This window comes from Rhinopithecus bieti, unplaced genomic scaffold (genome assembly GCF_001698545.2).
Source record: "Rhinopithecus bieti isolate Rb0 unplaced genomic scaffold, ASM169854v2 scaffold_27006, whole genome shotgun sequence".
In the NCBI taxonomy this organism is placed as follows: domain Eukaryota; kingdom Metazoa; phylum Chordata; class Mammalia; order Primates; family Cercopithecidae; genus Rhinopithecus; species Rhinopithecus bieti.
In genome coordinates this window covers 1083713-1096596 of record NW_016813373.1, presented here as the reverse complement: position 1 = coordinate 1096596, position 12884 = coordinate 1083713, and positions in this window count along the sequence as shown.

The window sequence follows — 12884 nt, the reverse complement described above, 5'->3', positions numbered from 1 at the left end:
AAAAAAAAAAAAAAAAATTCTTCCCTACTCTGTGAATATAGACGTGTTCTCTTATTTCATTATGATTTTGGTTTGTTCTACTTTTGTATTAAGGCTTGTTTTTTTTTTTTGAGACAGAGTCTTACTCTGTCGTCCAGGCTGGAGTGCAGTGGCATGATCTTGGCTCATTGCAACCTCTGCCTCCCAGGTTCAAGTGATTCCCTCCTGGGTAGCTGGGATTACAGGTACCCACCACCACACTCAGCTGATTTTTTTGTATTTTTAGTGAAGGCGGGGTTTCACCATGTTGGCGGGGCTGGTTTCGAATTCCTGACCTCAGGTGATCCACCCACCTTGGCCACCCAAAGTGCTGGAATTACAGGCATGAGCCACCGCGCCTGGCCATATTTAGGTCTAATCTGCCAGTATTTCTGCTTGTGTGCAGTATGCTGTTGGGTCCTTCATTGTCTCAGCACTATTTATGAGTGATCCATCTTTCCCTGATGATCAACAATTAAAAAAAAAATCTTTAAAATTATGGAATGCTGAGCTTACAGTGAACTATGATTGTGACACTGCACTCCGGCCTGAACAACAGAGCGAGACCGTCTCTTTAAAAAAAAAAAGAAAAAGAACTCTTCATGAATTAGTGTGCCATCCTGGTGAAGGGGCCATGCTGATCTTCTCTGCATAGTTCCAATTTTAGTATATGTGCTGCCGAAGTGAGTGCTAATCAACAAGTTTAGTATTTCTGTGACTGTTCCCACTGCTGGACTATGAGCTACTTTTATCTCTGTATTACTAGAGTCTAGCATATAGGATTTGTCTCTGAGAGTGGGCTAAATAATTGTTGAACTGTGTTCTTTTTTTTTTTTTTGAGATGGAATCTTGTTCTGTCACCCAGGCTGGAGTGCAGTGATGCAATCTTGGCTCACTGAAACCTCTGCCTCCCAGGTTCAAGTGATTCTTGTGCCTCAGCCTTCAGAGTAGCTAGGATTACAGGCATGCACCACCACACCTGGCTAATTTTTGTTTTTTTAGCAGAGATGGAGTTTCACCATGTTGACCAGGCTGGTCTTGAGCTCCTGGCCTCAGGTGCTCAAGCCTGCAAAAGTGCTGGTATTACAGGTGTAAGCCACTGTACCTGGCCTGAACTATGTTCTTAATCCTGGGCACCATCTTGCAAAAATCTGTTAATATAAGTTAAGTAGGGGCTTAAGCAAAGGAAGATTTCTGCTAATGAGGAATTTTATCTCAAGTAACTGTTGAATTTACTAAATGAGTTGCTGAGTCTCGTTATTGGAATAATAATAGTATTAGTCAGTTCTCGAATGCTATAAAGAAATACCTGAGACTGGGCCAAATGTGGTGGCTCACACCTGTAATCCCAGCACTTTGGGAGGCCAAGGTGGGTGGATCACCTGAGGTCAGGAGTTCGAGACCAGCCTGACCAACATGGCAAAACCCCATCTCTACTAAAAATACAAAGTTAGCCAGGCATGGTGGCAGGCGCCTGTAATCCCAACTACTCGGGAGGCTGAGGCAGGAGAATTGTTTGATCCTGCGAGACAGAGGTTGCAGTGAGCCAAGATCATGCCATTGCACTCCAGCGTGGGTGACAGAGCAATACTCGGTGCCAAAAAAAAAAAAAAAGAAACTCACAAAAAACAAAAAACTGAGACTGGGTAATTTATAAAGAAAAGAGGTTTAGTTGGCTCAGGGTTCTGCTTGCTGTACAGGAAGTATAGAGGCTGCTTCAGGGAACTTACAATGATGGCGGAAGGCAAAGGGAAAGCAGGCATGTCTTACGTAGCCAGAGCAGGAGGAAGAGAGAGTAGGCCGGAGATGCCACACACCTCTAAACAACCAGAATTGTGGAATAACTCACTCACTCATGAGAACAGCTCCAAGGAGATGGTGCTAAACCATTCATGAAAACTGCCTCCATGTCCCAGTCACCTCCCACCAGGCCCCATCTCCAACACTGGGGATTACAATTGAACATGAGATTTGGGTGGGAACAAACCATATCAATATCAAACCATATCAAACCATATCAATAATAATATTTCAATAATAATTCAATAGATACCTTTCACTGAGATTTGACCAAGGCCAGGTGAAGCTTTACTCACATCCTCACTTTTCATCCTCACACGGCATGGTCAGGAAGAAAATGTCATCATCACTATTTGCAGAGGAAGAAGCTATGGCTTAGGGTGACCTGGTGTGCTGGAGGTCACACAGAGCAGGATGCAGGCTGGGACTATGAGCAGCTCTGTAATGACAGCTCAGAAGGCCTCTAACACAAACTTGACCTCATTCTGCCTCTTCAGCATCACAAGGTGCTAAACCAGATGCCTAGAAATAGGGCACAGCTTTCCAGCTAGGACATTTCTATACAGGACCTGTAGTCTCTATAACCAAAAGGGACCCTAGGTGAGAATCTACATGTAAAAGTTAGGGGGGCTTACATTTTGGCCCAACTCCAGAAGAAACTTTCTAAACTAGAATTGTTTGAAGTGGAACCATTCCCAGCAGTGCTAGAAGCTTTGCACCATCCAGCTGTATTGTGTGACATCTACCAATCACTGGAACAGGTCCTGATAGAGTAGTACCCACTCTCCACAGATCTCATTTCCAGGTCTCCATTCTCCCATTGTCCTGAGGTCCCCATTTCTCTCAGAACTTCTGTATCTTGGGGTCTGAGTATTCGATAAACATTGCTTGAACCCCTCTATTTGTCAGGTACTGTACCAGGTGCCAGGGGTGCAGACATGGATAAAAGAGAGTTATCCTCAGGATGGTCACTGAGGCAGAAAGATTCATTAACATGATTTTATTATAATCTGGTAAATGTTAAGATGTGCACTGTGTCCTATAGGATCCCAGAGAAGGGCCCTGGTCCTAACAGGACGATGTCTGGAAAAGATGCCTTTTGAGATGAATGACTCTTGAAGAATGAGGAGATTTAAGTCAGGCAAAGAAAGTCCATAGTGATGTGGCTGGGGGTGGTGGAGAACCCATGCCACTCTAAGAACCAAAGAGTAGTGGCCGGACACAGCGGCTCATGCCTGTAATCCCAGCGCTTTGAGAGACTGAGGTGGGCAGATTACCCAAGGTCAGGAGTTCGAGATCAGCCTGGCCAACATGGTGAAACCCTGTTTCTACTAAAAATACAAAAATAAGCCAGGCGTGGTGACGGGCGCCTGTAATCCCAGCTATTCAGGAGGCTAAGGCAGGAGAATCACTTGAACCTGAGAGGCAGAGGTTGCAGTGGGCCAAGATAGTACCACTGCACTCCAGCCTGGGCAACGAGAGCGAAATTCGGTCTTGAAAAAAAAAGAAAAAAAAAAATACAGAACCAATGAGTATCTTTGAATCTCAGCATAGACTGCTTCCCTGTTCCTCAGCTTTTCCCCTTTGCCTTCTCCCTAGGACTTTTCCCAATCTTTTCCCTGGATAGAAAGCCTTGGAGTTCTCCCATTATCTGTAATTCTTACCTATCTCCAGAAAGTCATTTATTTCTTGACCTCTGTTTTATTTTATTTATTACTAATTTCTTTCTTTCTTTCTTTCTTTTTTTAAACTGACTCTTGCTGTGTCGCCCTGGCTGGAGTACAGTGACGTGATCCTGGCTCACTGCAGCCTCCACCTCTTGGGTTCAAGCGATTCTGCCTCAGCCTCCTGAGTAGCTGGGACTACAGGCGTAGGCCACCACGCCTGGCTAATTTTTGTAGTTTTAGTAGAGATGGGGTTTTCCTGTGTTGGCCAGGCTGGTCTTGAACTCCTGACCTCAGGTGATCTGCCCACCTTAGCCTCCCAAAGTGCTAGGATTACAGGCATGAGCCACTGCGCCCCGTCTTGACTTCTGTTTTAATTCTAATTATGTGCTGGGGTCTAAAAGTTCATTGTAAGGCAAACTCTCAGAGACAGTAACTCAGGAAAGGAGTGGAGAAGGCTCCAGACCCAGCATCTGAAGTGCACACTGGCCTGCACGGAGCAGAGTGAGTGAACTGTGCATGGTCCACAGCACCACTTGAGGCCCAGAAACCCCTGGCTGCCTAAACACCACTGAGCTCCTCCTTGGTAGCAACCAGGTGTGTGGAAAGAGCTTCCACACCAGAAAGACCTGGAGTTAAATTCTGGCCCTACTTCCTAGCTTCTCCACAGAAAGTGACTTTCCTTGTCTGAGTCTTAGTTTTCTTATCTGTAAAATTGGTAGGAAATAAGTGCCCTTCAGGGTTGCTCTAGGATTAAACAGGATGGCCCATGGAAAGAACTGCCAGGGAGGTGCCCAATAAATGTCACTTTTGTCTAGATTTCTTTGTGTGAAGGAACTGACTAGAAGAAAATACCCCAAAGCAATCGATACTTTTTCCCAAAGTATTAGAATAAATTTAGAAAATTTGCACTTAAAATCTTATTTGTGGTGGCCAGGTGCAATGGCTCATGCCTGTAATCCCAGCACTTTGGGAGGCTGATGTGGGCAGATCACTTGAGGTCATGAGTTCAAGACTAGCCTGGCCAACATAGTGAAACCCGTGTCTACCAAAAATACAAGAATTAGCCGGGTGTGGTGATGCACACCTATAATCCCAGCTACTGAGGACGCAGAGGCAGAGGAATCACTTGAACCCGAGAGACAGACGTTGCCATGAGCCAAGATTGTACCACTGCGCTCTAGCCTGGGCAACAGAGTGTGACTCCATCTCAAATAATAAAAATACAATAAAATAAAATCCTTTTTGTGGAAAATGTAAGCCTAGGGACATTCCTAGGGTCAGAGAGTGGATAGATTAAAAAAAATTTTTTTTTTAAAAGCTTTAATATTTTATATAGAGAGAATCTCACTATGTTGCCCAGGCTGGTCTCAAACTCCTGGCCTCAGGTGATTCTCCCACTTTGGCCTCCCAAAGTGCTGGGATTACAGGCGTGAGCCACTATGCCTGACCCAAAGAGTGGGTGGATTCTGGAGGCAACTGGACTTGAGGATCTTTTTCCAGTGAATATTAGAAAAGATCATCTGAGAGATGAATATTGACCATCATCCCACTACACCTTCTGAGGGATATTCTGCAAGTACCCGCATGTCTGACTTTGTCTCACAGTCCTTATATTATTGAGAGTCCTTTCTGTCATCTTACTTAAAGTTTCTTGTACTTCAGCATAAGTCATGCTCTCTTCTCATAGCAAGGGAGTACTGCTATAAAATGGACATTTTAACTACATAGCAACATACTGTTTCATCTGAAGCTCTGTTGCTCCTTCATTTGCCTGGTTTACAAGTTATGATACTGTATTATGGAATGCTGGGCCTAAGCCAGACCTCTTCATTCACATGAGGAAACTGAGGCTCAGAGAAGTCTATTACCTAGCTGTGATTCTACAGCCAGTAAGGCACAAGAGCTGAGTTAGAACTCAAGTTTTCTGAGTCCCAAATCTAGAGTTTTTTTCTCTTCCCTTTCACTGAAGGGCTCCTTTTACTGGTCACATGTCTGGAAGTGACCCAGGCCCTTTCATACATCTCTAAGAGCCAATGTCAGATGTTTTATCCTGGGAGTCAGAAGATCCAGGAGTCCCAGTCTTAAGCCTCTTCAGAATTGCTCCTCTGGGCTGGGCATGGTGGCTCATGCCTGTAATCCTATTTTGGTAAGTCAAGGCTGGAGGACTGCTTGAAGCCAGAAGTTCGAGACAAGCCTGGGCAACAGAGGGAAACCCAGTCTCTACCAAAACAAAAAAAGAAAAAAAAAAAGGATTTCTCCCAAGGAGAATGCAGGAGAATGACAACAGAGCTTTTATTTATGTGCTTTTTAGGGATACCAGATACCATTGGTGAAGCAGGAATGTCTTTTGCAAACTGGGGCCTTTGCATGAGAAGATTCAATTAGAGATAGATAGATATAAAAATATAATTATATATTATATTATATATGTATAAAATTATGTAATATAACACATTTTTATTTTGAATATATGTATTTTGGGGGTCAGGTAAAGAATCATAACTTACACCATTTTATTTGTTTTGTTTTTGTTTCAGATGGAGTCTCCTCTGTCGCTTCAGGTTGGGAGTACAGTGGCACAATTCATCAGCTGACTGCAACCTCCACCTCCCGGGTTCAAGCCGATATCCTGCCCAGCCTCTCAAAGTAGCTGGAATTACAGGCGCCCGCCACCACACTCAGCTAATTTTTTTGTATTTTTAATGAGACAGGGGTTCACCATGTTGGTCAGGCGGGCCTTGAACTGCTGACCTAGGTAATCCACCCGCCTCAGCCTCCCAAAGTGTTGGGATAACAGGCCGTGAGCCACTGTGCCCAGCCACTTCCCACTGATTTTTTAAAAAGGGGTCTAGGGCTTGAAAAAGTCTGAATAATTCATCATTATTCATTCATTCAACAATTTTTTTTTTTTGAAGGCTTATTTTATGTAAGGCCATCTCGTACTGGGGCAGAGAATGTTATGGAAATATGGAAATAAAATACACATGTTCCTACCCTCATAGCACTTTCATTCTAGTAGAGAACTGAAGACAACAATAACAACACACAAAATGTCCACCTTAGGACAGACTGCAAAAAAAAAAAAAAAAAAAGAGCTAAGAATTACTGATCTGACTATACTTTGTATTTCTCTCTGGATTTTATATTTTCACTTTCCTTCTGAGAAAGTCAAATTTCTCTAAAAACACACCCAATTTAACTTCTCAGTTGTAATTTAAAGGATAGTTACATCTCTGAGTCCTCCAAACCTCCACTTCAGTGGTTTTGTTTGTTTGTTCTGAGACAGAGTCTCATTCTGTTGCCCAGGCTGGAGTACAGTGGCACTGTGTCGGCTCACTGCAACCTCCATCTCCTGGGTTCAAGCAATTCTCCTGCCTCAGCCTCCCGAGTAGCTGGGATTACAGGCACCCACCACCATGCCCAGCTAATTATATTTTTAGTAGAGACGTGGGGTTCACCATGTTGGCCAGGCTGGTCTCGAACTCCTGACCTCAGGTGATCTGCCCACCTCGGCCTCCCAAAGTGCTGGGATGACAGGCGTGAGCCACCACACCTGGCAGTGGGGTTGTTTTATCCACCAGGCTATTGAATAGATGAATGCTGCTTTCCTCCCTGCCTCACAGGCAGGCAGGATCATTCCAGGTCTCTAGAAATGACAGGTCTGTTTGCCCAGCATGAGCAATGTGGTTTCCCATTGCAGAACCTCCCTGTAGATTGCAGCTGCTGCTTGTGCAAGATTGAATGATCTGAAAGACTCACAAAAACAGACCACCAAGATGTACCAGTGAATTTTTAAGATTTGTGAACCGTCAGGATATTGTTCAAAATTGTATCGGATTAAATCTTATTGCTAAGTGAATTTTTCATATGTGCATATCTGTTTTATTCAAATGCAAGTGATTTACACAAACACCCATCTGCGATCCTTAAGACACAGAATGATGTAGTGTTAGGTAACTAGAATTGTATCTATTTTTTTGTTGTTGTTGCCTCCCCTGCCATACCTGTTTTTTGTGGGTTTTTTTTGAGATGGAGTCTCTGTCTGTCACCAGGTTGGAGTGCAGTGGTGCAATCTCGGCTCACTGCAGCCCCTGCCACCCGGGTGCTAGCAGTTCTCTTGCCTCAGCCTCCCGAGTAGCTGGAACTACAGGTGTACACCACCACGCCTGGCTAATTTTTGTATTTTTAGTAGAGATGGTGTTTCACCATGTTGGCAGGCTGGTCTCGAACTCATGACCTCAAGTGATCCATTCGCCTCAGCCTCCCAAAGTGTTGGGATTATAGGTGTGAGAAACTGCACCTGGCCATCATACCTATTTTTGAACTGGTTGTTCTAAATTCATTTATGTGAGTGGGCAGTAAAAAGACGGGGTGACCTGTCGAAAGTCTTACAACTCAAAGAAAACAAAAAATAAAGTCCTACAACTCAAAGGCAAAGGTGAAATTCAAATCTAAGACATATGATTTCTAGATCTCTGCTCTCCAGGCACGAGATTAGATCCGACAGCCTGACTCAGATTACACCTGTTATGTGCATACAATATTATCAGAATGCTGTGGGGCTCCAGCCTGTTAGAATTTCCTGTTTTAGCTGGGAGTGGAGACTCACGCCCCTGAGCATTTTTGAGGCTGAGGTGGGAGGATCTCGAGCCTAGGCCATCCAGGGTGCAGTGAACTGTATGACAGTGCCACTATACTCCAGTTAGGGTGACAGAATGGGACCCAGTCTCTAAAAAAAAAAAAAAAAATTAAATTTAAAAAACAAATTTTCTGCCCGGTGCTGTGGTTGCTCACGCTTGTAATCCCAGCACTTTGGGAGGCCACAGTGGGAGGATCGCTTGAGCCCAGGAGTACAAGACAAGCCTGGGCAGTATAGTGAGACCCCATCTCTCCCCACCAAAAATAAAATATTTGCTGGGCATGGGAATGTGTACCTGTAGTCCCAGCTACTTAAGAGGCTGAGGAGGGAGGATCGCTTGAGTCTGGGAGTTCGAGGCTACAGTGAGTTGTGATCACGCCACTTTACTCTAGCCTGGGCGACAGAGTGAGATCCTGTGTCTTTGGTTTGTTGTTATTGTTGTTTTCTTTTGAGACAGTCTCTCTGTCAACCCTGTCTCTTAAAAAAAATTTTTTTTTCTCGTCCTGACTAGTTGTAGGGAAAGTGTCACACCATCGACTGAAAGGCCAGTTCTGATTTAGAAAAAAATAAACCTTTTCAGTTAAATACGAAGATGTAGTTGTAACACTTTGGACCAAAAATACAAGTAAATTACACTTAAAAAAAAAAAAAAAGATGTTGGTGAAGGCCATGGACATCACTTGGAAAGTGAGTCATGTAAGGTTAACAATGAGATACCATCAGATTCCCAGGTGAGTGTCTGAAGTCCCATTGGCTGTCCAAAGAGGGTCTGAATTGGTTTGAACTCAACTGTTGACTTCTCTTTTTCATAGCCTTTCTTCCTACATCCATCTTCACTTAGTTTCTCCCTCCCATTCCTTAATATATTGGATTTGGTGAGGAGATGAATTCCCTTCCTCTGAGAGTCTCTTTAGAGACAGGCTTCAGGTCATGGTATTCCAGCATTTAGGCTGCACGACAGCCCCCCAGTGAAGGCAGGGGAAAGTGTCAGAAAATGAAATGGGCCTCAACTGGAGAGACAGTCCAGCTTCTTTCCCAAGGAGCCATCGGATATTTATAGAGAGCCAGGCTTAGAATGTATGCCCATTGCTGAGAAGGTTTTATGGTCCAATCTGGTATACATTAGAGGCTCTATCTTTCCATCTCCTCAGTTCATGAAGCGTTGGTTCCTGGCCTAGGAGAAACTGAAAGCCAAACCAAACAGGGGACTTTTCTTCCTTCATAGTTATTGTGAGCCAGCCAACTCCAGGATTTAAGCTTAGGCTTGTTAGGCTTTAGTTCTTCTGGGAAATGCCATCTGTTAGGAGAATGGATTTCTGGGCAGCAAAAGTGCTATTCTATTCTAGTGTAGTTGCTGTATGGCAAGGCTCATATTACCCTTCACTCTGGGGGCAGGGAGAAAGGGTTAGGATCAGGCATTTACCACCATTAAATCCACCTTCTTTTTTGTACATTCTGCCTGTTGCCCCAGTTCACTGCCACACCTTCGCCCCACACATACACACTAGACCTCTCCTTTAGTTCTCAAGCCACTACACAATTGAAATGTTTGCGTGAATTTTCACATACAGTCTAATCTTTATGTCAAGTGTGCAATAAGGCTCAACATTTGTCTAGAGCAAACAAGGAAGTCTTGCTAGGAAATTCGTTCCTTAGGATCTTATGTTTTAAATTGGACTGGTGCCTTTTGTTGTCACAGTTGTTTTTATAATGACATGCACGTAGGTTTGCCTTTCTGAATTCTTATGTTGAATCTACTGTTGGTTGGCACCCACCACTAGCATAAATTTCTACTCTTTCCATCAGTGGGACAAATTCACATGCCAGTCGAGGCTGATTCACCTGTTCAGTGCTGTGAGTGATTTGAAGAGGACCACCTTCTCAGCACTTCTTTGGCCCAGAGTCACAGGAACACCCTTCTCAAGAATGTGGTCCTGGTAAGGGAACTTGTAAAATACTTACAGATTTCAGGAGTCCACAGTCTCAGGCAGAAGGAGAAAACATCTGCTGGTTTGAAATACTGGAGACAAATTCTTGTCCAGTGCCCAGGAAAACTGGTTTTCTGACCAAAGACTCAGGGAGACTGGAAACTCTTGGGATGTGGATGACAGAGGAAGGGGCTAGGGATAGAGAATGGAGTAGAAATCCATGTGTTTAGGACAGAATCAAAGACAGCATCCTTGATTTCTCTCTCCTTCTTACCCTTCATAATCAATCTGTTAGCAGGTCCTGCCAGTCCCACCTTCAAATCATGTCCTTGATGTCATTCACATCTTCACTATCATCACCTAGCTAAGCCTCTGCCATCTCTCACCTGGTCAACCGAAATACCTCCTCTGACTAGTTTCTGTGTATCTTCTCTTGCTGCGTTCTAATTCATTCTCCATGCAGAAGACAGGGAAATCTTTTGCAATTGCAAATTAGATCACAAGGCTTTCCTGCTGGCATCCCTTGGGCTACTCTCCTTTGTTCCTGGAGTTCCATCAAGCCACCTACCATGGCCTACAGAGTCCCCAGTGTTCTGGCTGCTGCTCACCTCTTCTAAGTCTTCTCGTTCCTCTCTCCCACAGCCATGGTGCTCCAGTCACACGGCCTGCACTCTATTCCTGGCCAAGCATTTTGGTTTTCTGTATTATTCCTCCTCCTCCTCCTCCTCCTCCTCCTCCTCTTCCTCCTCCTCTTCTTCCTTCTTCTTCCTCTTCTTCCTTTTCTTCCTCTTCTTCCTTTTCTTCCTTTTCTTCCTCTTCTTCTTCCTTTTTTTTAAAAACAGGGAGTCACTTTGTTGCCTAGGCTGGAGTGCAGTATAGTGTCCTGATCACAGCTCATTGCAGCCTCAACCTCCCAGGCTCAAGAGATCCTGCCACCTCAGCCTCCTAAGTAGCTGGGACCACAGGTGCGTACCACCACACCTGGCTAATTTTAAAATTTTTTCTAGAGACAGGGTTTCACCATGTCACCCAGGCTGGTTTTGAACTCCTAAGTTCAAGCAATCCACCTGCCTGGGCCTCCCAAACTTCTGGGATTACAGGCATGAGCTACTATGCCCAGCCTAATATGGGTCATTTTAAGCCCTCCTCAGTGTGCATTAAATACTGTACTTGTGTTCAGGCATGGTGGTTCATACCTGTAATCCCAGCACTTTGGGAGGTCGAGGCAGATTGCTTGAGCCCAGGAGTTCGAGACCAGCCTAGGCAACATGGCGAAACCCAGTATCTACCAAAAAAAAAAAAAAAAAAAAAGCCAGGCATGGTGGCGTGCACCTGTAGTCCCACCTACTTGGGAGGATGTTTTGAGCCTGGGAGGTGGAGGTTGCAGTGAACAGAGATGGCACCACTGCACTCCAGTGTGGGTGACACAGCCAAACTCTGTCTCAAAAAAAAAAAAAAAAAATACTGTATTGGTTTACTGAATGATTGTTTATTTGCCCCCACTTACCCTTTGAAATTTACCAAAGATAAGTGACTAGGATTAGCAACCATTCTTTACTTCCCTGTTCCATCTGTTCTGAGTTAGGAGAAAGACAAAGCAAAATGCAATCACACCAACAGCAATATCAACAAAAGAAATCCCTTGAGCCATGTAGCCCCTAGCAGCTAGCCAAGGAAGGCAAGCTGGGATTTGGGAACAAGTGGGTAACCCGGAGCGGAGCGGCCACAGCAGGGATAAGCAGCTTCAGCAGCCAAAGATTTTCCCTTAGTCTTAGGAGGTGACATAAGCAACTTTCCCAGAACCGTCTTGACACAAGCAGTAAATTAAGTAAACAAGGCAGAAGGTCGCCAGAACCTGGTCTCACCTAGTCCTGATGCGACTGTCTGGCATCACATGGACCAGGAAGCTGGAGGGGAAGTCTTCTCATCCACCAGTCCGCCTAAAAACAAACCTTTCTGCTTGTGTGGTGGAGGAGTTGCAGAACTTGTAGTCAAAGCATGGTGGTGGAAGGGAAATCACTGTGGGGACTTGAAACACCCTAATGATTTTAAGGGCTTCTGGAGACAGAAGGGGATTAAACTTCAAATTAGGAAAAAGTAAAAACTCAGTTAACTCATTAGCTGGGCTCACCTAATTGATCTTGGTAGCCTGGGGCACAATTCAAAGCAACAGAATTTACTTACCTCTGGAGACTTTAATGAGCTCTGAAGCCAGAGGCCCTGCCCCCATTGCTATGGGATGGGAGAGTGGGTGGGGGGAGAAGGAGATAAGGCTTGGAGCTGACTAGTTCTGGGGACAAAAGAGCCCTAGGCAGGAGGAGCTGGCTTTGCTCCCTTCACTGATCTGAGTCTTCCATTCTAACCTGCTTTCAGCTCCACTTATTCATTCAGCCATGCATTCATTCCACAAATGTTAAGTTCCTACTATGCCCTAGGCTTGCTAGGGCTGTAAATTTACTACAGTGTTAAATAAGATATGTAAGATCCCCAACTTTGGGAAATTTACATTCTAGTAGAAGGGCAGACATTTGAAAAGTAAGAGCCAGGCATGGTGGTGGGTGCCTGTAGTCACAGCTACTTGGGAGGCTGAGGTGGGAGGATCACTTGAACCCAGGAGTTTAAGACCAGCTTGGGCAACACAGCGAGACTCAGTCTCTACAATAAATAAATAATACAAAACAAGTGAAGCACAGGTAAACTGAGAAGTTCTGTGGAACAATTAAAGGGCATACCCACTGAGTAAAGACCTCTTTCAGAAAGTGACATTAAGTCCAGTATCTGGAAGGAAGGCTTCCTCATTGCTTCTTTTCATGCTTTGGAGATTTTATGAGT